This window comes from Diabrotica virgifera, chromosome 5, assembly GCF_917563875.1.
Source record: "Diabrotica virgifera virgifera chromosome 5, PGI_DIABVI_V3a".
Classification (NCBI taxonomy): Eukaryota; Metazoa; Arthropoda; class Insecta; order Coleoptera; family Chrysomelidae; genus Diabrotica; species Diabrotica virgifera.
This window is the reverse complement of record NC_065447.1, coordinates 79,311,078-79,339,044: the sequence shown is the minus strand read 5'-3', so window position 1 is coordinate 79,339,044 and position 27,967 is coordinate 79,311,078. Positions and strand designations below refer to the sequence as shown.

At 32.9% G+C, this 27,967-nt stretch overlaps 1 protein-coding gene across 2 annotated transcripts in view; it reads left to right on the top strand.

Annotated features, from left to right (window-relative positions):
• LOC114338580 (ras association domain-containing protein 10-like) overlaps positions 1–27,967 on the top strand; it is a 441,809-nt gene that overhangs the window by 70,093 nt on the left and 343,749 nt on the right. The gene's annotated exons all lie outside the window — the stretch shown is intronic.

Sequence of the window (27,967 nt, the reverse complement as noted above, 5' to 3'; positions counted from 1 at the left end):
TAACCTTTTATGGTTGATGCGGGTTATTTCTAATAAAAAAAAAATAAAAAATTGTAGATGATGTGTCTCCGATCTTCTATTAATCTATTCATGTTGGTATATTCTTGTCGCTGACTTCTTCTTTTGGTATTGACAACCAGATCCTGCTACATTCTATTGATGGGTTTGTTACATGTTTTTCCTTCATTGAGATGAGTGCTGCTTCATTTTTTTGGGTATGTTTTGTTCATACATGTGATTGTTACAATTTGATATATGATGGTTGCATCCTAGGTTTCAGACTATGCAGAATTTTTTGAAACAATAACTTTTTTTCGTAAAATTAATAATAAAAAAGTTTCCCATATGTTGCTTACTTATGTGTAGACACGCTGTACATACATAGATATTATAAATATATGAAATTATCCCAAGCAAATTCTGCACAAAGCCCATGGTCCAAACTGTTGGCGTAAACATTAAAATGTTTGGATAAAACCGTAAAATTGCTGCAGTGGAGAATGGAGCTATACACTGAGCACTTCTTCGAAAGATATGTACTACGTAAGTCTTATCAATCTACTATGGCAAATGGCATACGGAGAAGTCACAAATCAAGAAGTAAGGAACAATCACTACGAAATATTAATATTGAAAATTGAACATTTTGTTTACTTACTTTTAACAAATGTTGCAAATAAAGTTTGAGTTAAATTATTCCTTGCATTGTAGTTCCTACATTCCTGTAGTTCGCTGTATTTTTCTCGAAACATATTAGGCCCTATACTTATCGTTGATGCTAATAAATTAATGATTAAATTCAGCTTTTTATTTTCCTAGAACTCTTAAAAGAGCTTTATTTTTATTTCTTACAAAATTTTCTAACATCAAAACTAAGCGAGTTACGCTCAAATTAAAGTTTTTCAAAATAAGAACTTTTTTCGTAAGCTACAACTTTGCTGTTGCTGGGTCTATATAATTCACGAATATACAACACTTTTCGCTTTTTTCCTATTCTACATTTTTTCTAAGAATATTTTTTTCGATACAATGCTTAGTGTTTGAGTTATTTGCGAAAAATCGCCCGAAAACGGGGTTTCTTTGTCGAAAAATAAACATTTTCAATCGCAAATAACTCGAAATGTATTAACTTACTTAAAAACTCTATAAAACAAAATTTGCTTCGAATCAGTAAATTTATCCATTTCCGGACTTACCTTAAACCCTCGAGAAGGGGTAAATGTCACCCCCCAAGTAAAAGCAACCAACGGCACAAGTTCAACTTTGAAGTGGAGGGTAAGTAGAACCTAAATCAAAATTTTCATGCAATTCGGAGTTGACCCTCAAAATTACACTACTGGTAGGTCTGGATCCCGCGTATGAAAAAAAAGTTGATTAATAGCAAGCTGAAAATTTGTTAATAGCTTAAGGGTGTCTAGTCGAATAAACTTTGATATATGGGAACACTGTAACAGGGGCAGTTTTAATTGTGGAACAGGTTAAAAATTTGGAACGGTCAGACCACGAAAACTGCACATTTATTTTGTCCGACAGAACAGACTTAAACTCTCCGAACAGAGATTAAACTCTCATGCAAAAATAAGACTGCTATTTATCACCTGTCATAATTCCTGTCATTTGACATATTCTACATGTTCCACTCATTAAAACGCCCATTTGGTGATAAATAGCAGTCTGATTTTTGCATGAGAGTTTAATCTCTGTTCGGAGAGTTTAAGTCTGTTCTGTCGGACAAAATACATGTGCCGTTTTCGTGGTCTGACCGTTCCAAATTTTTAACCTGTTCCACAATTAAAACTTCCCCTGTTACAGTGTTCCCATATATCAAAGTTTGTCCGACTAGATACCCTTAAGCTATTAACAAATTTTCAGCTTGCTATTAATCAACTTTTTTTCATACGCGGGATCCAGACCTATGGGCTAATTTGTTTTTTATAGCCATTTAACATTACATAAACTGAGAATATTAACAATATTTTAACGTTAAAAACAAATGCATGAGCTCAAAGAGGATATTAAAATAGGGTCAGGATTGTCATCAAATGACCAACTTCAATCCGTTGGGGACTTGGAAATATACCACTCAAATGGATACCGATGATGTAAGAGCATTCTGTAAGGATCTTGTAATGCAGTTCCCTTAGTTGCATAATAATATATCACAAATATCGGTTGCAGAATAACAACAAAAAACGGTTCATCAAGATATATGTGACATCACAGGAAAATTGTTAGTGTTGGTTTCAAACAGATATGGTGAAATGTTATTGGAGATATTGTAAAAAATTTGTAGCCTTTAACCCAAGTACTAAAACACCTGCAAGGTTATTTTAAATACTTTATACTAAAATTATTACTGTGTCAACCAATTGTTGCATAAAGACTATTAAATTCAAAAGTATAAATTTCATTCTCTGTGTAATAACAACCCAGCCTTTTTTATTCGCCGAACAAAAGGTCAAATCTTAAGTAATCATCCAAGAGTTTTTATCATAACTATTTTATTTATTTAATGGGTAGATAACAATGTATGAGTATAGAATAAAATAATTGTGTTTGGCCAGTCTGAAGAAATAAACATTAATAACTATATTTTAACGGTCACTTTACTGAGTTTTTACTGGTTTAAAGTTTTATTCAGATAAACCAATCAAATATTTCTCCTTAATATATTTTTCCAATGCTTAAGGTGCTACAGACTAGAGTTGCACACGTTTGACTTGAATGTTTGAAATTGACTTGAGTTTGACTCAATTTCAAGTCAAACTCAAGTCAATCCTTCTGACCAATAATTCAAGTCAAGTCAAAGTGGTCAATGGTTACGGGTTTGAAAATTCAAACTGTTTGTCAAATTAGTTTGAAAGAGTTTGAAAAATAATTTATTTTGTAGATATACTTTTTTGTCGAAATAGAAATGTTAGTTGCCAATTAAGATAACAAAATTAAAAATACAATGAATCTTATATAAACGTAACTAGACAAGGCAAAAACGGCGGGTTCGTTGGAAAAAATATTCCCATGAGATTTTTTTCCATAATCTCATTCGTGAGACATTTCAGAATAAGGTTCAAGAAGTCGCCCACGTGAAAAGTGGTCCAAATTTTTTTTAACAATTTTTTTAATCACATTGTAAAAATCAATATTTTTGGCCCGGACAAATTTTTTTAGGTTTTTTGGACCATTCTGGATAAAAAAGGTCTCTTATAATTTTTCTCTAAAGTTTATCGTTTTCGAGTATATAGTTTTCGAGCAATTTAAAATTGAAAAAAAAACGAAAAATGGCGATGTTTAAGGCTTAACAACTAGGTTAAAAGTTATTAGTCTGAAAGTCAAAAAGTGACTAAATCAAAGTTTAAAGCCCTCCCTAGAGGATCCTGAAGAAATTTTTGTCATTATTTTATTACTAAGCTGTTATTTTTAAGGGTCTCTTGCCTGTTGGCTTCGAATCCCTGGCTATACGGGCTATTCTCTCGCTGTCCATTCTCGTTACATGCTGATTCCACTCTCGTCGTCTCTGTCTTCCCCACCGTACTATATCTTGTATGTTACAGAGATCTCTTATTCTGTCGTTCGGTATTCTGTCTCTCAGTGTTTTCCCTGTTATTGACCTCAGCGTTCTCATTTCTGATGTTCTCAGTATCCTCTTGGTTTCTGCTGTGTCACATCTTGTTTCTATCGCCTACGTCATGATCGGTCTTACACATGATTTATATATGCGTACTTTCCCTTCCAGCCACATATCTTTGTTTCTCCAGATGACATCCCTCAGACATCCTGACACATAACTGGCTTTATTTGCTTGTTTTCGGACGCTCTATTTAACATCTCCAGAACTACATATTTCGATTCCCAGATATTGGAATCTCGAGACTTGTTCAATTAGTTCGTTGTTAATTACTAATTTGCATCTTATGGGTTCCCTTGACACTACCAGGGATTTTGTCTTGGCTGTTGATATTTTCATGTTGTAGTTCTTCGCCACTGGGTTATCCTCGTTATCGGAGATTAAGATTGCGTCGTCAGCGTAACAGAGGATTTTTATTTGTTTTTCCGCCATCTTATATCCTTTTCCAGTACCTTTAATGTTTTCTATGATTTTGTCCATGACTAAATTAAAAAGCAATGGGCTCAAGCTATCCCCTTGTCTGATTCCCGAGCTGATTTCTACTTCCGATGTTAGTTCATTCTCGACTTTTATTCTGGTTTTGTTCTTCGTATTAATGTCTTTAATTATCCTTATCATCTTGTTGGGCTGATTTTTTCCTTTAGCAATCTTAGCACATCTTCCAATCTTACACAATCGAAGGCCTTAGTCAGATCTATAAAGCACATAAATGCAGGTTTATTATATTCCAGTGCTTTCTCAACAATTTGTCTGGCTATAAATATGGCGTCTATTGTGGACCTATTTTTCCGAAAACCTTGTTGTTCCTCACTAATTGTGTATTCTTCATTTATTTTATTGGCAAGTATTTTTGTTAAGAGTTTAAGAGTTGTGCTAAGCAAGGTGATGGTACGGTAGTTGCTAGGGTCTTTACTGTTTCCTCTATTGTGTATTGATATACTCGTCCTCCACTGGTCTGGTACACGCTGGCTACATATTATTTCTTGAAAGAGGATCTCTATGTTTTCGATTAAGGTTTCTCCTCCGTATTTCAGGAGTTCATTTGGTATCCCATCGGGCCTGGTGCTTTTCTGTTTTTTAATTTACGTATGTTATGTCCTATTTCTTCTTTTGTGATTTCTAGTTCTGTGTCTATGTTGAATTCGTCTTCATTTCCTGTTTCTTCCTCTTCTTCAGGTACTATAGTATGAAGTACTTCATATCTTCCTTATATAGTTCTTCTATATAGGCGGTCCATTGTTCTGCTTCTATTCTATTTAAACTTCTATATTCGTTAATGGGTTTTTTCATATTTTTTAGTATTTTCCAAACTTTTCTTTGCACCCCATACAAATCGTGTTCCATTTCTTTGGTAAAGCGTGTCCAATATTCCCTTTTTATATTTCTTATCTTAGAATTAATGTCATTTCTTGTGTCTCTGTATTGTTGGTAATTATTTGGTGTTTTGTTAGTGCAGTATTGTAGGTATGCTTTCCTCTTCTTATACGCTAGATCTCTTATTTCAGTATTGAACCAGGGCTTTGATATTTTTGTTGCATTCAGGTTAATTTTTCTGACCCCTATGCCTTCCTTTGCGGCTTGTAATATATTTTATTCTATTTTTGCCCATGTCTCATTTACTCCTTCACCTGTTGTTACTGGGTTTATCTCAAATCTTTGTTCTAAACGTCTTTTATACAGCCATTTTGTGTTTTGGTTCTCTAGAGACTCAATGTTTAGTTTTTCGAAGTACTTGGGTGGTTTTTTCTTGTTTTGTGGTATTTTGAGCAAAAATGAGATGTAGTTTTGTTTTATAATTAAATGAAATGTTTACATGTTGTAATGCGGACTCCCCTGATAGAGTAAATTGATTAGTCCATCTATTCTGTGTCGTGACGATCTGAGTTTTCATTTTTTTTATACAGAAAAATTAATACCCCGCCAGTATAAAAGATTCGTTTTAAAAAATATTAAACTTAAACACACTGCATCTTTTTCACAGCAACATTTTATTAAGGAATATTTAATCAAATAAACATATTTTCATTCAAATAATCTAACCAGAATCTGTTTCAATAATTATAACTCACCCTGTATATCATATTATATATTGCCTTATAAGGAATCATTATAAACTCAGAAATGTGCACAAAAAGGCAGTGCATATTTTTTATTTTATTCTAAACATATTTCATAGTCGCATGAGAAAGACCTTATCAGATAACTAAAAAAAAATATTAAGTCTTGAAACAGTTCATGGAATAAATGAAGACGTGAAAGAATTATGTAAATGCCGGTTTTGTGTAAAAGTTACCAAGACTTGTTTTATGGCTAACAGCGACAAAAAAATTAGATGATGTATATAAAAGGAACAAAATACGTGTAAAATTACAATCAAAGGAGTGCAGAAAGATTAGGAAAATACTGAATATGTAACAATCGGTAAAATATATGATTTGGCTATAATCAATACATTTTTCTGAGCACAAGTGGATCCACAAAATAACAAGGGAAGTACCCACACGAAACGAACGTTCAATAATAGATAATATAATAACACTTAGGTATTGTAAAAAACAAATTAGAGATTTAAGAGTCAAAAGAAGTTACCTAGTAGAAACCTAGTAGAAGCCCATTAACTAGTAAAAACTATAATTAGAATGAATACAATGCTAAATAACACGGGTGGAGACAGAGGAAGTGCCACAACAGAACGAATAAAGAGCTATAAGCTGCGAGATCCACAAATCAGGATAAGATATGTGGAAGAAAAGGAAAAGCAAATACAAAACTGTAACAGGGAGGAACAAAAGACGAATTTAGAGGATAAGTGAAATGAATTCAAAGATTCAATATTAATAGTGGCAAGACAAATATGTGGATATAGTAGAATTAGTAATACCAAGAAACAAACAAGCTGGTGGAGCGGAAATATCTTAAAGAAAAGAAAAAATTGTGGAAAAATTATTTACAAAGTAGAAATCAACAAACATATGACATATACAAAATACAAAGAAATAAAGTTAAAGAAATGATCAAAGAGGCAAAAAAGGATAGCTGGGAAGAGTTTGGCAGAAAAATGCAGGAAAATAGTGAAGGAAACAAGAAGTTATTTTACAGAACACTGAGAAACACAAAAAAACCAAAAAGTGTAAATCTTAATCAAATAAAAGATCAACAGGGAAATATCATAACAGACGAAGAAAAAATTTTACAGGGCTACTAAATAGTGAAAATAAAATATTGATAAAGGAAAAGGAAAATGGGGCCGATAACATAACCGAATCAGTTGAATCTGGAATACATATGGAAGAACTAGAGGAAGCTTTGAGTAAAATTAAAGTAGGTAAAGCACCAGAATATGATCAGCTAGATGCAGAATTATTAAAATTCCTAGGACCAAATGGAAAGAAGAATTGCTGGAAATACTAAATATGGCCTGGAAAACTAAAAAGATTCCATAGGAGTGGAACATCGCAACAATCTTGTCAATACATAAGAAAGGAGATACTACGGTTTGCGAAAATTATAGAGGAATATCTCTTTTATGCGCAGGAGTAAAAATATACGAAATAATAATAATAATAGAAATTTAGATTAGGGACGTAAGATAATAGAACCTAGACTAGCAGATGCACAAAGTGGATTTAGACCAGAGCACAGTGTACAAGACCACAATTTTACTTTGCAACAAATAATTGAAAAAACTATAGTCAAAAATGAAGAAATCTATTTATCATTCTTAGATATGAAAAAGGCGTTTGATATGGTGTACAGGGCAGGAATCTGGAAGAGCCTAGAGAACAAGAATGTAGATGGAGAGCTGTTAAAGGTGGTATGTAGTCTGTATGAAAATACAAATAACCAAGTAAGAACAAGAAACAGAACTTCAAAAATCTTCAAAAATAACGATGGAGTCAGACAGGGTGGTGTATTGAGTCCATTATTATCTATAAGCGTTATGGACGAAGTAATAAAAGCTTGCTGGCCAAAAACAAAAAAAAATATATTGCAGGATACAGAAATATGCAAGTAGTCAAAGTAGAAGCATGCTTATTTGCAGATAATATAGTGCTTATAGCAAAAATAGAAAAAGACCTTCAAAAGAACATGACAATGTGGACAGAAGAAATAAAATCATACAACTTAAGAGTAAACACCAAGAAAACTAAAGTGATGATAGTAACAAAAAACAACAAAAAATAAACATTAACATTGATGGAAATATAATCGAACAGATTATTCAAGTACTTAGGGATAAGTTTGAATTACAAGGGGACACAAGAAGACGAGATTGGTGCCAGAATAACCTCAGCAACTAGATTATATCATGCATTATACACAAATTTCTTGAACAGAAAATAAATAACAACAAAAACTAAAATGATCGTATATGAAACAGTGTAAAACCAACCTGTATTAACCTACGGGGCAGAAAACTGGGTACTTGACGAAAGACAAACAAAGCGACTGCAAGCAAGTGAAATGAAATACTTGAGGAAAGTGCTGGGTATTAGAAGAACAGACAGAAGAAGAAACGAAGACATTAGACAAGAACTAGGAACGAAATCACTAAAGGTAAAAGCAGAAGAAAAGATGCTGAAATGGTGGGGACACATGATCAGAATGAACGAAACTAGACAGGTGAAGAAGATATGGGAAGCGAGAAAAATAGGGAAAAACGGTAGAGGACGACCAAGAAAAACATGGAACAAAAGCATAAATGATATTCTCGAAAAAAAAGGGAAGACATGGAGTGAGGCTAGAGCTAGAGACAGAAAAGAGTGGCGTAAATTTGTAGACAAAATTTAAGAGAGCTTGTACACCTCGACACCTACGGGTATAAGAGGTTTTCGATTATGTATGTATGTATGTAAAAGATATATTTCGGTACCGGTGCTAGGGTATCAGGCGCCCGTCTGAAAAAGTAGCATAGGCGCCCTTCGGTCTTTTAAAATTAGTATTTTGTGTAACACCAGCAGAAAAATAACACCAGAATCCCTTGCAGGCCCGTTATCGCCGGTCCTTTATAGTACAACTATTAAAATAAAACGATACAAGTGTCGTAGGTGCAGGTGCAACAGCGTATAACCAACTTATTTTGGTCTCCAGAGTACTACGATGTCAATTTATATGTCCATCCAGTTACCGCAATACGACAATAGCTGATTTCTAATTTATTCAAATTCTGTACCTTTTGATTCCAAAATTGGCGCACTATGTATATATGTCAATAAAGGAACTATTTCAAGACTGTATGTCCTCTGTATGTGAAATTGTGTATTATTTAGGTAACCTTTTATGTTTCTCTTCAACCCTGACCCCTTGGAGGGATTTTATGTAGTGGTCAGTGGTCATGGTGATGTGTATTGCCCGTTTCCAAAGATCTCTGTCTCTGGCCATTTATTTTAACTCATGCATAGGTCTTTTGCATATTTCTGTAATTTTGTCCCCATCTTGTTGAGAATCTTCCTCGTGATCTTCGGCCTTCTTCCTTCTACCTTTCCTGGCTTTCTTGGATAATAAGTCTTTCCTTGTTTCTGTGTCTGCTCTGATAACATGTCAAAAGTATTTTAATTAATTAATGGATTCGATTACTTGAGAAAGGCACTCCGCCGAAACAGCTGTAGTCACTTAGATATAATAAATTTTGTGGAAGTATAGAAAACAAACGTTTTCAGGGTTTTATTGTTAGTATTTTAATTGTTGGAAATGGATTTTGCTGGAGAGCCGTTTGTTGACGAATTTTGACTTTTATCCTTTTCAATGACAGTCACATTAGCGCATTTGTTGAGTTTTTTGAAATTTATTACCAGAGAACGGTAGTTCTCGTCAGTGGCGCACAACCCTAACAACAATACCCCTACAAGCGACAGTATATGTACACAACATTTTAGATTTTCTAAATCTGACTGAATTGAAAATTGGACCAAATCCCATCTTAAAGTTTAGAAAAAGACTCACCCATCCATATGTCAGCATTGTCAGCTCTCCATTTTGGTCCAAGGGTGTGGATTTTACGGCCCTTCTCATTTAGGGGGTCTGTTTTTCGTTCTCGTCCCCAAAACTCCCAAAAATTTCAAAAAATTTAAGTCCGACCTTTCCGGCTTTTGATAATACTGATCATTACCTTTCCAACGGATGTCTAATTTTGAAAATCGGTTATACCATTCAAAAGTTACCGAGCTCAGAACTATGACTCAATTTTTATTTAAAAAGGGGAAAATGTTTGTGGATATGTTTGTATGTATGTATGTATGTGTGTGGAAAAGTTACACCGATCTGAATTTTTTTCCGTGTTTTAAGAGGGTGTAAAGGCCGATTCAGAACCGGTGTAATTTTTGACTTCTGACTACCCGTAAGCCAGCTAGAGGGCTAGAGAGATACAAAATAGCATATTTTTTGGGCGTATATATCTTAGGTTCAAGGAGAGACAGGAAAACCGCAAGTACACCAAATCAATAGGGTTGAGTTAAGCTTTTAAATGGTGCCTAAGCTATCAAGCTGAGACATACACACTGCTCACCATAGCTGAAAAACTTAAAAATTAAACTTTGAAAATTTTGGTTTTTCGACAATTACTCAAAATTTCAACCTACGAATTGCGCCAATAACTGAGCGTTTGTAGGAGGTCTCTAGTCGCGTCTAATGGTGTATACCTCATATCTGGAAAAATTCGAATTTTTAAGTTAAAGGCTTCATAAGTATGATCAAATCTATTTCTTATGGGAAAAACGGTTTATCAAGCTCAATAATTCCTGTAATACGTTCAGTTATCATACTTGATCTTGGATGCATCAGATACTACTTGACAATACGTTTCAAACTCATGTTTATTGATCAAAACCAGTTAAGCCGTTCAGAAGTTATAGAGCTCCAAAAGTATATTTAGTAAAGGAACTGAAACTTTTCACTTCGCAATTTTTACAGAATGGACCGATTTGCTTGAAAATTTGACAGTAGTGGATAGTCCAAGGATCAAAATCTATGTGATGCCGAAAGACGCTTTTACCGTGGGGTGGTTGCCACCCCATCTCAGGGGTGGACATTTTTTATTATATTTTGACCGCAAATGTTGGTAAAAACATTAATTGTAAGCAAAAAATGTTTTATACATTTTTTTGATAAAATTAATAGTTTTCGATTTATTGGTAATCGAAAGTGTTAGTTTTATATCGAAAAAATTAATGTTTTTAATCAGTTTTCTGCTAATAACTCAAAAAGTTTTTCTTTTATCAAAACAACTTTATTTAACGAATATATACCTTTTAAAAAAGAAACAAAGTGTTTTTTTTTTAATTTTCTTTAAGACCAATAGTAATCGAGCAGTACTTTATTATATGTTAGCTTTTCTTCGTCAAATACTAAATATTATAGTTTCAAAGTCAAAAGACGGAAAAACTATGCATTTTTCATGGATAACTTATAGAAACTAATTTTAAATGTTTAAAAAGATCTATCTTCAAAATAAAAAATCTGTAGCTTCAAAATTAAGTGACTTATAATGAAAAGAATGTCAGTCAGTCAGAAAATTAGTCACCCGTGTTGAGCTGCCCCCCCCCCCCCGCTTGCAAAAATCAAAAAACAAATAGCCCTGATTTATGAGCTATTTATGAGCTCTCATATTCCGCAAACTAAAAATTTTGAGCTCGTTCCACTGAGCAGGAATTTGATACCTTAGTGGGGGGGGCTGAGTCAGCCCCCCCCACTACTTAAAGATAGGAATATTGAATCGGTGTTTGCGGCAGAATTACGAGCTATTTATGAGCTCTTGAAATTATATAGTTTCGATTTTTGAGCTCATCCCCTTCACCCCCAAACAACCCTTTAATTGATTTAACTTAAGAGAAAAATGCTGAGAAAACTTAAAATATATCGTATTGCGGATATAATTTCTATAGCTTATATACTCTAAAAATAAACTATTCAATCACGTGCATTTCGATTATTGAGCTACAACCCCTTCGCAAGAAAACCACCCTATCTTCCCGGCTTAAGAGAAAGTTGTACTTAAAATGCATTAAATTAATTATTTGGCGACTACATATCATTTAATAATTTATAAGCTTCCAAATTACGCGCATTTAAATCAGTAAATTGCAATTTATTTTGTATAGTGCAGTTACTGAAAGTAAAAATCAACGATTACCTTCAATTTCGGTGAACCTTCATCGACTTTCACGAAAATTGGTCAGTGGTTAGAGGATACCTCAAGAAACAAAGGTGACATGGTACCACCTTGCACCTTTACCCTGAGGGTGGATACCGCCCCTTCTCGGGGGTGAAACTTATTTTATAAAAAATAACTGCACAAATCTATAAAAGAACAAATTATAAGCAAAATTTATCATATAAAGTTATAATAAGTCAATACTTTTTAAGTTATTAAAGATCAAAAATTTTAATTCGTGAAAAAAATGCATGTTTTGAAGCGGTTTTTCGTAAATCACTGAAAAACTGTAAGTTTTTACAAAAAAGTTAATAGTAATTTTATTCGTTTAGCTTATATTCTAAGAATAAACTCTTAAATCACGCGCCTTTTGATTATTGAACTACAACCCCTTCGCAAGAAAACCATCCCATATTCCCGGCTTAAGAGAGAGTTGTACTTAAAATAATTTAAATAAATTATTTGGCGACTAGATATCGTTTAATAATTTATGAGCTCGCAAAATATACGCATCTCAATTATTGAATTGCCATTTTCTTTCTATAGTGCAGTCACTGAAGGTAAAAATCAACTATGACCTTCGATTTCGGTAAATCTCCATTAATTTTCACGAAAATTGGTGAGCGGATTTTGATGCTATCAACTTTTTCTGGAGCTAATTTTTGATAGGTACTTCTAAGTACTTTGACAAGTATTTAGTACCTAAGTGTTATAAAATGCATCTCTTTCGCGTTATTTAAGCTTGAATCCTTAGATTTGAACAGTCGCAGAAAAAAATATACATTTAATTACCAATAACTTACTTTAAATTAACATTAAAGGGTTTTTCAAGTAAGCAATTTATTATATTTTTTATTAGCTTGAATTTTAGTGATGAACACTTTTTTGTAAAAACTTACAGTTTTTGAGTTATTTATGAAAAATCGCTTTAAAGCATGCAATTTCTTTCACAAAAATTAAAATATTTGATCTTTAATAACTCAAAAAGTATTGATTTATTTTAATCGCATTATATAACAAATTTTGCTTACAATTTGTCCCTCTCTCGATTTGTGGGGTTATTTTGAATAAAGTAATTTTCACCCCCGAGAAGGGGTGACATATACCCCAGGTTAAAATCCCAAGTTGTTATTGTTAATCGTGAAAATGAATGAAGATTTACCGAAATCGAAGGTCATAGTTGATTTTTACCTTCAGTGACTGCACTATAGAAAGAAAATGGCAATTAAATAATTGAGATGCGTAATTTTGCAAGCTCATAAATTATTAAATGAGATGTAGTCGCCAAATAATTAATTTAAATTATTTTAAGTACCACTCTCTCTTAAGCTGGGAATATGGGATGGTTTTCTTGCGAAGGGGTTGTAGCTCTATAATCGAAAGGCGCGTGATTTAAGAGTTTATTCTTAGAATATAAGCTATACGAATTAAACTACTATTATGTTTTTTGTAAAAACTTACAGTTTTTCGGTGATTTAGAAAAACCGCTTCATAACATGCATTTTTTTTCACGAATAATTAAAATCTTTGATTTTTAATAACTTAAAAATGTTGACTTATTTTATTAACTTTATATAATAAATTTTGCTTTTAATTTGTTCTTTTATTGATTTGTGCAGTTATTTTTAATAAAATAATTTTCACCCACGAGAAGGGGCGGTATCCACCCTCAGGGTAAAGGCGCAATGTGTTACCATGTCACCTTTGTTTCTTGACGTATCCTCTAACCACTGACCAATTTTCGTGAAAATCGATGAAGGTTCACCGAAATTGAAGATAATCGTTGATTTTTACCTTCAGTGACTGCACTATACACAATAAATTGCAATTTACTGATCTAAATGCGTGTAATTTGGAAGTTTATAAATTATTCAATGATATGTAGTCGCCAAATAATAGTTTAATGCATTTTAAGTACAACTTTCTCTTAAGCCGGAAAGATAGGGTGGTTTTCTTGCGAAGGGGTTGTAGCTCAATAATCGAAATGCACGTGATTTAATAGTTTATTCTTAGAGTATATAAGCTATAGAAATTATATCCGCAATACGATATATTTTAAGTTTTCTCAGCATTTTTCTCTTAAGTTAAATCAATTAAAGGGTTGTTTGGGGGTGAAGGGGATGAGCTCAAAAATCGAAACTATATAATTTCAAGAGCTCATAAATAGCTCGTAATTCTGCCGCAAACACCGATTCAATATTCCTATTTTTAAGTAGTGGGGGGGCTGACTCAGCCCCCCCCCCCACTAAGGTATCAAATTCCTGCTCAGTGGAACGAGCTCAAAATTTTTAGTTTGCGGAATATGAGAGCTCATAAATAGCTCATAAATCAGGGCTATTTGTTTTTTGATTTTTGCAAGTGGGGGGGGGGGGGCAGCTCAACACGGGTAAATTAGTCATCGACCTTATTCCGTATTTTTTATTTATGTATTTTTAATAGATTACAGAAGTTTGACCGGCTTAAAACAATTAGTTTTTAAAAAAACTGGAGTTAAAAGCGAATAACGAACTTTTGTGTAAAACATGCCTTTTTCTTCAGAATAGAAAGATTAGCATCAGAGATGCGAAAAAATGTTTACATATGAAAATGTAGCTTGTTTAATTCTTAAGAACTTTGTTTACGAAGTTTTTTTCTATGACAAAAATTGAGTGAGCTACAGACAATTAGAACTTGTAATAACATGCAAAAACCGCCTTTAAAAACCCTTTCAAAGTCACCTCTTTTTGCGACTGAGGATTTTAAAAGGATTTAATATTAATAGTCTTATAGATCTTATAAAAACCTACAAAAAAATTTTTTAACAAACTTTCTAATATAAGAAATAAAAAAGTTATGGTTAAAAAACCAATAAATTTTTTTGAAAAAAAAAATGGAAAAATGCAATGGGAAGCATAATAATGTAAGTTAGCGGTGTTTTTTTGTATGGTGTACGCTAAAAACTTATTACTAGAGAACGGCAGTTCTCGCCAGTGGCGCATAATATCCCTACATGCGACACTATTTATAAAGCTTAACGTGTATTCGATAAACATTGCATTCAACTTCATACATTTAATTTATAAATAACTTTGAAAAACTCCTGATACAAGAGTAAAAACTCGCTAAACGCCGTAAAAATGAGTGACGCACACAATATTCCAGCTACAAAAGAGCTGATATGAATATTACGTGGCGCGAAAATGTATTTTCATTTTGATGCAAAACAAAATTTTAGTTTTATTTTAAAAGATTTTTCCATAATATTTGCTAAATTTGAAGTTAAACGCGCCACAAAAGAGCTTCAAATGCAAATTGTGTCAAAGTTATCCTTTTGTGGCGCGTTTTACTTCAAATTTAGCAAATATTATGGAAAAATCTTTTAAACTAAAACTAGAATTTTATTTTCCATCAAAATGAAAATACATTATCGCGCCACGTAATATTCATATCAGGTCTTTTGTAGCTGGAATATTGTGTGCGCCACTCATTTTTACGGCGTTTAACGGTTTTTTACTCTTGTTACTTATACTGTGTTTATTTTATAAGTTTGTATTGTGTTAAATATATTATGGTATACAGTGATGAGCGCGCTAATAACCGGCAAAATATCGCAAAAGGTGGAAAGCATAATACATACATTGCAAAACAAAAAGAGATGAAACTAGTGGAAGTGGAAATTATCATTATAAACGTATAAATAATTAACATTGTATTACATATTTGTAGTTTCCCACCTTTAGACGTCTATGACAGGAGTATTTTATAAAATTCTACTGTCACAGTGACAGTTGTCATACTCCTCTGATACGTCTAAAGGTGGAAAACTATGTAATGTAACGTTAATTTATACCTTTATAACGATAATTTCCACCTCCATCAGTTTCATCTCTTTTTGTTTCGCAACTGTATACAGTGATGAGCTCGCTAATAACCGGCGAAATAACGCAAAAGATGGAAAACATAATATATTGCGAAACAAAAAGAGATGAAACTAGTGGAGGTGGAAATGATCGTTATATACCTACGTATAAATTAACATTACATTACATAGTTCACCACCTTTAGACGTCTGTGACAGGAATATTTTATAAAATTCTACTGTCACAGTGACAGTTCTCATACTCCTCTGATACTAAAGGTGGGAAACTATGTAATGTAATGTTAATTTATACGTTTATAACGATCATTTCCATCTCCACTAGTTTCATCTCTTCTTGTTTCGTAATGTATTATGTTTTCCATCTTTTGCGTTATTTTGCCGGTTATTAGCGCGCTCATCAATGTATAGGTAGTGAAATATAAATGTACGTTATAACTTGTATAAAAAATACATCCACCGATAATAGTCATTTCCTATTTATTACAACAGTAGGTACCAATTTGTAATTTTTCGGAAACTAATAGAACCTGCATTGACTATTTCTTGTATTCTTACAATACATAAGACAGCATGTACTAATAATAGGCAACCAATTACTCAGCCGCGTACTATGGTTAAACAATATTTATTTTTGTAAATTATAATTTTAATCTCGAGTAGTTGATAATTATATTTTGTACTAATTAAAATAAAAAAGTTCGTAAAAAAAGTATAATATTCTACTCACATGTAATGGCTATTAATCACTCGATTAATTACGACACGAGCCTAAGGCTCGTGTCGTAAACTTCATTGTGTGTAATATCCATCATTACATATATGCTCGTTGACTAATATACCAATTATTTATCTCTTTTTGTGTAACTTTTAAATAGATTAAAAGAAACCATTGTCAGTTATCAGTAAAATCGATTCGTTAATCTGAGACACAACTGCCTAGTGACGTTGGTAATTTTTTTGGGAAGTTAGGTTGCTAGATGTGACTGGAAATTACTATACAACCAAACATACCTGCTCATAGCCAGTATTATTAATAGTAAACAGACATAAATAACATAAACCTTACGTCAATCAATAATTATTTATTTACACCATTATATAATGCATTCATAACAAATGAGAAAATTATGTATTGTACAAAATAAAAATATTCTGTAGAAAAAATTCCACAAAACTTTATGAGTTTAGTATACACTCCCACTATTTCCAATAATTCTTCTTTTTTTTAATGAAAAACTAAGTTGTTTTGAGCAGTTAATAGTGTGACGTAGGAATTTTTGTATTTTTCCTATTCCGAATGTATCAAAATTAATATCGGCTGAGCGAATTCAGTATAATGTTCAATTGACGGCTACTATTTGCTACAATATATTTGTAAACTAAGATTATACAGTTATTTATACAAATACTATACAAATAAATATTCTGCATACAATGTCATACCTTAACGTAAAGTAAATCATTCAAAAACTCTTTCTACCATTAAAGCCAATACAGAATAGATCATCCAAGCATTAAATTAACTTTATTCTTTACCAATATTTATTTTCCTCTTGTAACCATTCTGATGATATTATAAATCTAATGCAGTGCTTTGAGCAGATGTTTGTTTAGCCGACTATGGCATTGGATGTTGTATTTTTCGAAGTGTTAAAACGTTCGGTACAGGTGCCTGCTTTAAAAAATACCACCTGTTGTAACGTTCTTTTGTTGTTGTTATGGACTTTCAATGAAATAATTACTTACTGAATGGCGAAAAATTTGTAAGGCAGTAAATGTTTAATCAGTTTTTAAACTATTATATTAGAAAGCAAAAGTGTTTGTTCCCACTAAAAGGTTTTGGAAAGAGATCCACTGAATTTGTGTTAGGTGTGTGAAGTAACACAATAATTTTTTTGAAGTTTTTTTTATTTAGGTATGTATTTTTTACTCTTCTCAATTACTTAAGGATGTGTTCTTACTAAGTAAACTTTTGTGAGTAGTCCAGTGAAATATTCTCAACTGCTCAAAAATGGCAGAGAAGATGAAAACATTTTGCAGCTACGTTTTCGACCCTCAGAAATCCGAATCTAAAATTAGTTTTTCGACGAAATGCCGAGAAATTCGAAAAATCGAAAAATAGAGATTTTCCGCAATTTTCTCGAAAACTACAATAGTTAGTAAATAATTAAATCATCGTGTTTATTGGACGATTTTACACAAAAGTAGATGTTCAAATACAGTGGAATCTCGATAAGTCGGCGTCCGATAACCCGGAAGTCCGGCTAACCCGGACCGATTTTCATCAGCCAAAACAAACATTTTTTCACTTTGACTGTTTTTTTACCAAGAAATAAACAATACTGTATAGGGTGAGGCAGATAACTGGCCTATTAGAAATATATCGAGAACTAAAGGCAACAGAGTTATGAAAATTGGAGTGAAGGGGTTTTAAAGAGTGATCTATTTAATGAAAATATTTTCACCTATTTGCTACTTCCGGTCATACCGGAAGTTGCTTATAACTTCGTTTTTTTAAATGGGACACCCTGTATATTTTTACATTTTTGGATTCTCCTCGATGTCTTCTATCTTAAAATATGAGGTTTTGAAATATTATACAGGGTAGTTTAAAAGATAATTACGTTTTTTTCTAAATTTCGTATCAACATTCACACCCTGTAGAATTGTATGAGTTTGACATCGAAATCTCTATTTATGTTCAGATGGTTTTTAATATAGTCTATTATTGTTATTAATTGTTAGTATAGCTAATTTTTTAATTTTAGTATACAGGGTTGGTCGAAACTCAGAATGAGTATTTTCTGAGTTTTCTTAAATGGAACACCCATTTAAAAAAACGAAGTTATAAGCAACTTTCGGTATAACCGGAAGTAGCAAATAGATGAAAATATTTTTATTGAATAGATCACTTTTCAACACCCCTTTATTTCGATTTTCATAATCCTGTTGCCTTTAGTTCTCGAGAAATTTGTAATAGGACTTTTATCTGCCTCACCCTGTATATGACTGTGCGTAACTTAGATGTACTGTGCATATGTATTTCATGTTTTTGCAGTTATAATAGAGTTTATCTGTACCGTGTTTTATTAATTTTTACCATATTCTCCGGCTAACCCGGATTTTGGATAACCCGGATCGGTCGCGGCCCCGATTAATCCGACTTATCGCGGTTCCACTGTATTAAAAAATTGATAATTACAGTAATAAGTATATAGGGTCTCCCAAAAGTAGGAGCACAGTCGAATATCTCGCGAACTACACATTGGATCAAAAAACTGAAAAATACGTTTTCAATATTTTTCAAAAATCTATCAAATCACACCAAACACGACACCCCCTACACACCCTGGAGGTGGGTTAGGTAGCTTAAAAATCTTAAGTAGGAACCCACATTTTTTGTATTACAGATTTGGATTGCTTACGCAAAAATAAGTAGAGGAAAGTAACAAAATATGGAATAGTGCCCTAATATGGAATTCCTTGATTTCTCCGAAAATATAAGTTGAAAGCGCACTACAAAACCATCCTCTATTTCAGTCGCTCTCTTTATTATCGTACTCACACCTCTGTGTCAGATGCGCAAACGATACGTGTCTGACAGGCGCGTTTTGTTTTATCCTCTCGCGAAAAATTCAAAGGTAAATATATTCAACGAGTATTATTGGTTATTATGCATGAATACAGACTTGTTATGCTATTGCGTATATCAATAGTCCCTTTATTTTGATATTTTATGACCTTCTGTAATTAAAACATTACGACTTAAAAAAATGTTGATACTAGTTTGAACTAATGTACAAATCCAAATATGGACAGTCGTTGGTGCCTAATTATGGAATAGTGGATTAAGTGTAAGTGGGCTCATTATGACTGTGCTGGTCCTGAGTTTCATATATGGATCTGTGATATCTGCAAGTGAATTAAGCTACTTCTTTCATTTTTCACAATTTTCTTATTTAAATTTATTTGATCTCAGATGTTTATGTCTATTTTTGTTATTGATATGTTGGTTTATGCCTATATTCCATATATGGGTACCTATTCCATATTTGGTTACTTATTTGGGATTTTGTTTTTTTGTTCGATTTTTTTGTTAATTAAGATATTTAATAGAAGGCTTTTAATTACTATATAAAAATGTATGACTGATGTGTCATAACATTAAATTGTTTTTATTTCTATAAAGGTATTATTTTATATCCCCAAAACAAAATGGTGTTCCATAATTGGCGACTTTCCTCTAACTTTTATTGGAGACTTTTTTTCGAATTGTGGATAGTTGACGCTATAATCGGAAAAAACTATTTATCCTGATACCCTAGATTCTAGATAAATAAATACAGAAACGCTCTAATATCTCTAGAACTACACTTTCACCAAAAAACACGTGTTCAATATTTTTCAAAATCGAAAAACATTAAACACGACCCCCACTCTATCACATGGAGATGGAGTAGGGGTAACTTTAAAATCTTAAATAGGAACCCCCATTTTTTATTGCAGATTTGGATTCCTCATGAAAAAATAAGGAATATTATTGGAGACGTTTTTTAGAATTGTTAATAGATGGCGCTATAATTGGAAAAATAGGATTTATTGAAGCCGTGTATCAACAAATCTAAAAAATGTCTCGAATAAAAGTTACTTGCTGTTTTATGAGGTATTCAAATCTGCAGTAAAAAATAGGGGTTTCTATTTAAGATTTTAATGTTACCCCCACTCCACTTCCATGGGATGGAGTGGGGGTCGTATTTGGTGTTATTCAATAAGTTTGTGAAAAAAACATTAAACACGTGTTTTTACTTTTCCACTTGGAAGTGTAGTTCTCGAGATATTAGACCATTTCTATAATAAATCTATATCTAGGGTATCGGGATAAATAGTTTTTTTCATTTATCCACAATTCGAAAAAATGTTTCGAAAAAAAGTTGCTTATTTTTGCGTAAGCAATAAGAATCTGCAATAAAGATTGTAGGTTCTTATTTAAGATTATAAAGTTACCCCTATTCCACCTACAGGATGTGTAGGACGGTGTTGTGTTTGGTGTCATTCGATAGATTTTTGAAAAATATTGAAAACTTATTTTTCAGTTTTTTGATCCGATGTGTAGTTCGCGAGATATTCGACTGTGCTGCTACTTTTGGGATACCCTATATAATTATTACTATAATGTTATCTATTTTTTAATATTAAAACATCTATTTTTATGTAAAATCGTCCAATAAACACGATGGTTTAATTATTTTTTTTACTGTAGTTTTCGAGGAAATTGCGGAAATTGCATTTTCTCGCAAAACTAATTTCAGGTTCGGATTACTGAGGGTCGGAAACATTTATGCAAAAGGTTTTCGTCGCCTCTGCCAATTTTGAGCAGTTGAGAATATTTCAGTGGACTATGAGTTTCAGCCTAATCACCGAGGACTTTTTATTTTGTTGTTTTATTCATATTTTATTTGTTTGACGTTTTTAACAAACAACTAATAAATCATTCCAAAAATTATCTTATTCTATGAACTTTTACTTTTAGGCTATGGTACTTCATTTGCATAGAAGCATTTAACATTCCTTCTACGAGAAAGCCCACATAATAAGAACGACATTTTAACAATGTCGGAATACAAAATCGGAGACATGACAGATGCTAGCGTGGTTTTAACAAGCAATGAGTTTTTAAGTTGAATTTTTTAAATTGTTTGAGGCGCAGGCGTCTTGAATTAATTATCTTCTATCTATCTATCAGCGAGGTTCCTACAGCCTCTGCCGCTTCTCGCATTTCGACCGCCATCGTTTTCTGTCCATCCATTCGTCTTCTTTGATGGCTCTATCTTTCATGATGTGCCGTACATTTTCTTCCCAGGCAACTGAAGGTCTTCCCCTTCTTCTTCTTTGGTGTGGTATGTAATTTAATGCTTTCTTTGGCCATCTATCTTCATTCATTCGTTTCACGTGACCATACCACACTAGTTGTCTAGTTTCAATTTTATCTACACTGGAATATACAGTATGTGTTCTCCTTTTAATATCTTCATTCCTGATGTGATCTTTTTTAGATATACCACACGCTCTCCTTAGATAATCCATTTCTACTACTTCTATTCTTTTCCTATCTTTTTTTGTCATCTGCCAAACTTCTGCCCCATAAGTCATAATAGGCTCTACCAAGGTACGATAGATTGTCAATTTCGTTTCTTGCCTTATATCTTTAGACCACAGTAGAGAGCTCAGAATGTTTACCGCTTTTTTGCCCTGCTGCGTTCTCTTTTCGATGTCTCTTTTGGTAGTGCTTTCTTTAGATATTATAGATCCGAGATCAAATTATCTTCTAATTTACTTTTTGTTTCTGCTTTTTTAAGATTCTTAGTAGTGGATGGAAGCCATTGAAATGAAAAATAAATTAATCAGCCAGACAATTGAATGGGACAATTGAATGTAAGATCACATGATTTTCTCTGGATCCATGGAAACATCCTATTAAATGTCCGTCAATATATCAAAAAACTGAACCTCAACAAAGAAATAAGACGATGGAAGGTGATAAACAACAATACTATAAAAATATTTGTAAAGAAATTGAGAGCCATGATCAAAATAATCAGCTGGGAGATCTATTTAAAAAAAAATACGCTACGTAACAAGAAACTTTAAAGCCAGAACTTGGGCCTTTGAAAACCAAACAGGAACCCTGGTAATCAACGAAGAATATATTATAGTAGAGATATGGAGATTATATTGCCGCTAGGAAATTGTTCATCAAACTCCTGAAGAAATGGAAGAAGAACCTAATATACTCGGAAATGGAAGAAGACTGGTGCTCAGTAAACTCAAGTATAACAAACACCAGGTCCAGATAAGATAACAGCAGAAATGCTGAAATCCACAGAAGACACGGGAATAAAATTGCTACAACAACGAGAATACATAAAAAGGGCAGTTTCCAAAAATGCGGCAACTATCGAACCAACTCCCTTATATCACATGCCAGTAAAATAATACTATACATAATCAATGAGAGACTGAACACTTTCCTACAAAGAGAAATACCCTAAGACCAAACTCAAGATCACCTTCTGAACATAAGACAAATACATAATAGAAACATCTATAAAAAAATCAATATCCCATTATAATACCTACATTAATTTGTTTTATGCATTCAATGAATATTGCCAGATATCAGGGAGGGTCCTATTGAATGGCCAATCCTGTATGTACATGCAGTTTGTGTGCAAGGGCACTGTCCTGTAAAAATAAAATATCTTTGAACAACTTTCCGTATTTTCTCTCCATAAATTTTCTCGTGGTGTGATCAATAACGTCGAATAGTCATTCTCAGTTATTGTTCTACCCTTATTGTGAAAATGAATCACGAATACTTTTTTGTTAATTCCAAAAATCCGAAGAAAGACAGTGTTGCCAACCGCATTTTTCTAGATTATCCGATGATCGCTCGAAAAAGATCCGATTTGTCACGAAAAGATACGCACATAGGCGTAACCAGCTGGGGTCGGTGGGTCATAACCCCCCCCCCCTTTGGATGTACTTGTACTTTGAGCTCTCTACGCTTAACACCGTTCTTATTCCATACCTTCCAGAGACTATCCAGTACTTGTAACCCAACCTTAGGATCATCCTGGTTACAACGTGGAATCGCTACGTCAAAATTTATTCTGTAATTTAAATCAATGTTGCCAATGTTATTCTTTTGTCTGACTATTTATTACAGAATAATTTTTAATCTGCTGGAGAACAACTTTTCGTATTTTCTCTCCATAAATTTTCTCGTGGTGTGGTCAAAAACGTCGAATAGTCACTGTCAGTTATTGTTCTACCCTTATTGTGAAAATTAATCACGAATAATTTTTGTTAATTCCAAAAATCCGAAGAAAGATCTTTTCCAGCCGTTTTTTGAACACGAAATTACTTACACCTTAGAGGACCAAAGCACGTCGATCCAATCTTTCAAGGTTTCTGGGACCTCCATCGTATTCGGGTTCCATTTTCTAGAACTAGAAGTCGATATTTGAAACCGTGTAATTTTGCTTCGATTGATATACGATTTCCATAATTTTGAGTCATTTTTGTCAAACTTTCGCTCATAAATCTTTAATCGGAAATGACATCAAAACCGGAACTTAATATTCGAGCTCTGATCTTTAATACGCATCCATTGATATATTACATGTATCATCTCTGCGACTATAATGTAGTACTTCTAGTTGCTACTTTAACTGGAAGTGATATAAAGCCGTAAGTTTATATTTGTTCTCATCTTGCTAAGGCTCGTCGAATAATATATCGCTTGTATTATTTCGACGACTTTAAAATAGTACTTTCGGTTTCAACTCTAGAACCGCAAGTCCGAGGTCAAATTCACCTTTAGTACAATCTTTGTGTTATGATAAGCTTTCATTCTACACCTCACTTGTCATTCTTTCTGTTCTAATAATGGAGGAGTTGTGTTTACGGACGGACAGACAGACATGAATAAGATTTTCACATTTTAATGGTGTAAAATGGGTAAAAAGAAAATGTATGATAAATTAGGTTAGAGTTTAGCAAACACCTGTTTTTAATTTTGAATAGCTCACTATCCTATTCATGTTTTAAAATTTATTCGTTACATTATAGTTGTCACTTTCTCTCTTGAGATTAGTGGTGCTGCGCCCCATGATATCATATTTTGATTGCTGTCTTGTTTTTTACGTTTGATTTGTAATTTCACCTGTTGGTTGCTTTTTTATAAAAATATCCAGTATACTTTCAAGGAGACTAACTTTTCTTGGCTTTTTATTCTTTTTTTATTTCCAGTCTACTATTGATTGTCAGGATAACGTTTAATACAAATTGATATTACTTTTCCATCAACAAAAACCGCTCACCCATCATTCTGTGCTTTATTGTTGATACCGCAATATATCAAAACTATTTCACCTTGCATGTGAATTCCAATATATTCCAAAACCACTGATGCGGGATAATAGAAACCTAATACGAAATGAATTACGCTAAAATGATTTATATGTTCGAGCGAGATTGAAATCCTACGGCTCGAATATAAATTTATTTTATTAGTTGCACTGCCAGGAATAAATATATAAATACAAAGTAATAGTATTAACTGTGCTTATATAATATTTATAGTTTCATGCTTCATCTGTGTGGAGATTTATACAGAAATACTAATACATACTCAGTGTGTACTGAGTCACAAATTGTATACTTATCAAATCATTTTTCAAGGCATCTTCTGTTATTGTCTAGTACTAATTTTATAAAATATAGCTGGTAAATCTTGATTATTCTTCTTCTTGTAGTGCCTATCCCTTTTGGATGTTAGCGACCATCTTGGCAATCTGTAATTTGCACACTGCTGCTCTGAAAAGTTGTGTAATTGTTGTGTAAAATTAAGTACGTACAATTTTTAGCCAGGAAATTTTACTTTTCCTTCTACTTTTTTAAAAGTAGAAGGTTTTTTTTATAAGCATTTATTAACAATCAGAATTACATATTCTATGAGTTAATTTGAAAACAAGTCAATAACTTATATCAGCTATAGTATTGTACACTAATATGGCGTTATGAGGTACATCACCCAGCGGTTTCACTCCAGTTTCAGCGAAGATCTATGGGCCATAATCTTCGCATTCTTTTGTTGTTTAGTGGTTGCAGTAGTGGTAATATTAATTGGTTGGGGTGGCCTTCCAATTTCTCATGGTGTCTGTTGGCTCTTTCTTGAATAACTGTGCTGACTAACGGGATGTTTAATAGGTTTCTATGGAGTATTTGGTTGGAAATGTACCACGGGGCAGTTGCGATGGTGCGTAGAATTTTTGATTGAGTTCTTTGGATTATTTTTGTATTTGATTTGCTGGCACAACTCCATAGTTCGATTCCGTACGTCCGTATAGGTTTGATGACTGTTTTATAAATGATCAGTTTGTTCTCAATTGTGAGTCGAGATTTTCGACCTATAAGCCAATTAATTTCTTTTACTTTCAACTCAATTTGTTTCTTCTTCTTTAGAATATGTTGTTTCCAGTTTAATTTAGAATCAGGATGAAGTCCCAGGTATTTGACGATATTCTGTTGGGGTATGTTGACTTGATTAAGGCTAATATTTGGACATTGGTCTTTCCTTAGTGTGAAAGTTATATGTGTTGACTTAGTTTCGTAAATCGGATGTGTACAGTACATAAAGAAGTGGACCCAGTATACTACCTTGTGGGACTCCTGACTGAATTTGATTACGGTTTGATAGTTCATCCTCCACTTTAGTTTCAAATTCTCGTTGATTTAGATATGATTTTAATAAGTTAAAGTATTTGTTGGGTAGAGATTTTTTGATTTTATAAAGTAATCCTGGGTGCCAGACCTTATCAAATGCTTGGCTGATATCCAGAAAGGCTGCTGTGCAATATTGTTTATCGTCTAAAGCTCTATTAATTACATTTGATATGCGATGGCATTGCTGCACTGTAGAATGAGCTTGTCGGAATCCAAATTGGTGTTCTAGGATCCAATTTGGAATTCTAGGTCGCTCATAATTCTTTTAAGTAACTGTAGAAGGTAACTGTAAAATTAAAATTAGAATTAGATATGGTAAATATTTGAGATGTAGGAAAGCTATAAAAAATAATATAACTACAGGAAACACAGAAAAAAGCTTCGACATGACGGAAACCATGTGAAAAATGAATGGATTGCACAGTAAATTATATCATTAATAGACGAAAGAACACTATGTAAAAAACAGAGATGAAACTAAATACACAGAAACTCATAAGATGATACACAGATTAACAAACGATGCAATGAACTAGATGTACTACTAGAACAGAATCCTAATCATTTCAAAGAAGACAAAATAAGATAAGTGTTTAACATCAAACAATTATGTATAACAGATAAAAATAGAGTACTGATGAATCAAAAATACATAAAAGAAGAGTGAGCAAAATACGTATAGGAACTCTTCTAGTTCTAGGGCAACAGAACAGAACCACATTTCAAAAAAAGGAACATTATACAAATATGTGTATGTATATTATTTCTTTTTGGGTTTAATTTCTATTTAGCCCATTTTTTAAATTTATTTTATACATTTTTATAACAATAAGATGAAGTCGTTATTGGAAAATCTCTGGATCACCGATAGCAACATTGTGTTCTCAGGAATACGTTTGTAATATAATCCTGTTAATTTTTCTTCTATAATGATAACAAACTCCCGGGCCTTCAGTACTTATCCATCCCCATACGTTGACAGAGAATCCTCCACTATTTCTTAAATGATGAATATATTGTTCATCATACCTATGATTTTTTGGCCTATAAACTCTTACTCGACCATTGCTCTATGACTGAAATACTTTTTCATCAGAAAATGCAACCCTAGACCAAAAGTTCTCGTCACGGTTTATAAATTCATTACAAAATTCAACTAGTGTCCTCTTGTGATCCTCAGTCAAAAAAGGTTTCCTTGCAGCTGCACAATTTATCAGTTCACTTGCTTTAATTCTTCTACGTATATTGCAAATCCTGCCCGGCAACGCTGTCTCTTCTCTAGCTTTTTGAGCTGCCGCAAAAGGAGATTCTCTCAAAACATCTCATCTTGTTGATCTATGGAGATCTTCTGCCCTGTTGAACTGCCCAACCGTGCTATAGAGTGAAAATTATTTCACCTTTGTTAGATTTTCCATATGCACACATGACTCATTTAAATCTGCAGCAACTTGCTTTAGCGACCAACTAACCAGTTTGGAGGAGTCTGATATCATTTTATTTTATTTTCCAACTCTCGAAAAATTTTTGACAAGGATTTACTTTTTGAAATTTTTTATTTTGACATTTATCAAATCCGTACGACACTGCAATTTTACAGTATTTTTTTCTTTTTCTTTTATGGCCTTTGGGAACTGCGCCCATCTAGCCAGCAACACTTCTTAAAATCAACGCCTAACCAAACCTACCATACACCAAGACCATTACGAATCCATTCGAACAATCAAGGGTAGGGAAGGGAAAAAAACTTTTCGCACCCAGGGGTCGTTCAGTGTGACTAACTACAGACTAGTAGGGATACGGGGTATTATTACCAGAGAGATAATGCAAAGGTTGCTAAGGTATTTTACAGTATAACAATATAAAAATTAAGGTGTAAACTATTTATGCCTGGTTGCACCAACAGATCTTAAGCTCCAGCTTAGCTAAGCTCTACTTATAGATATGGCCTCCTTGAGTATCACTTACGTTGCACCATAGTTTTAGATTCTTACCTTATTATCAATTATATCTATTATTATATTATGGTATTCTTATTGTAATATATTAT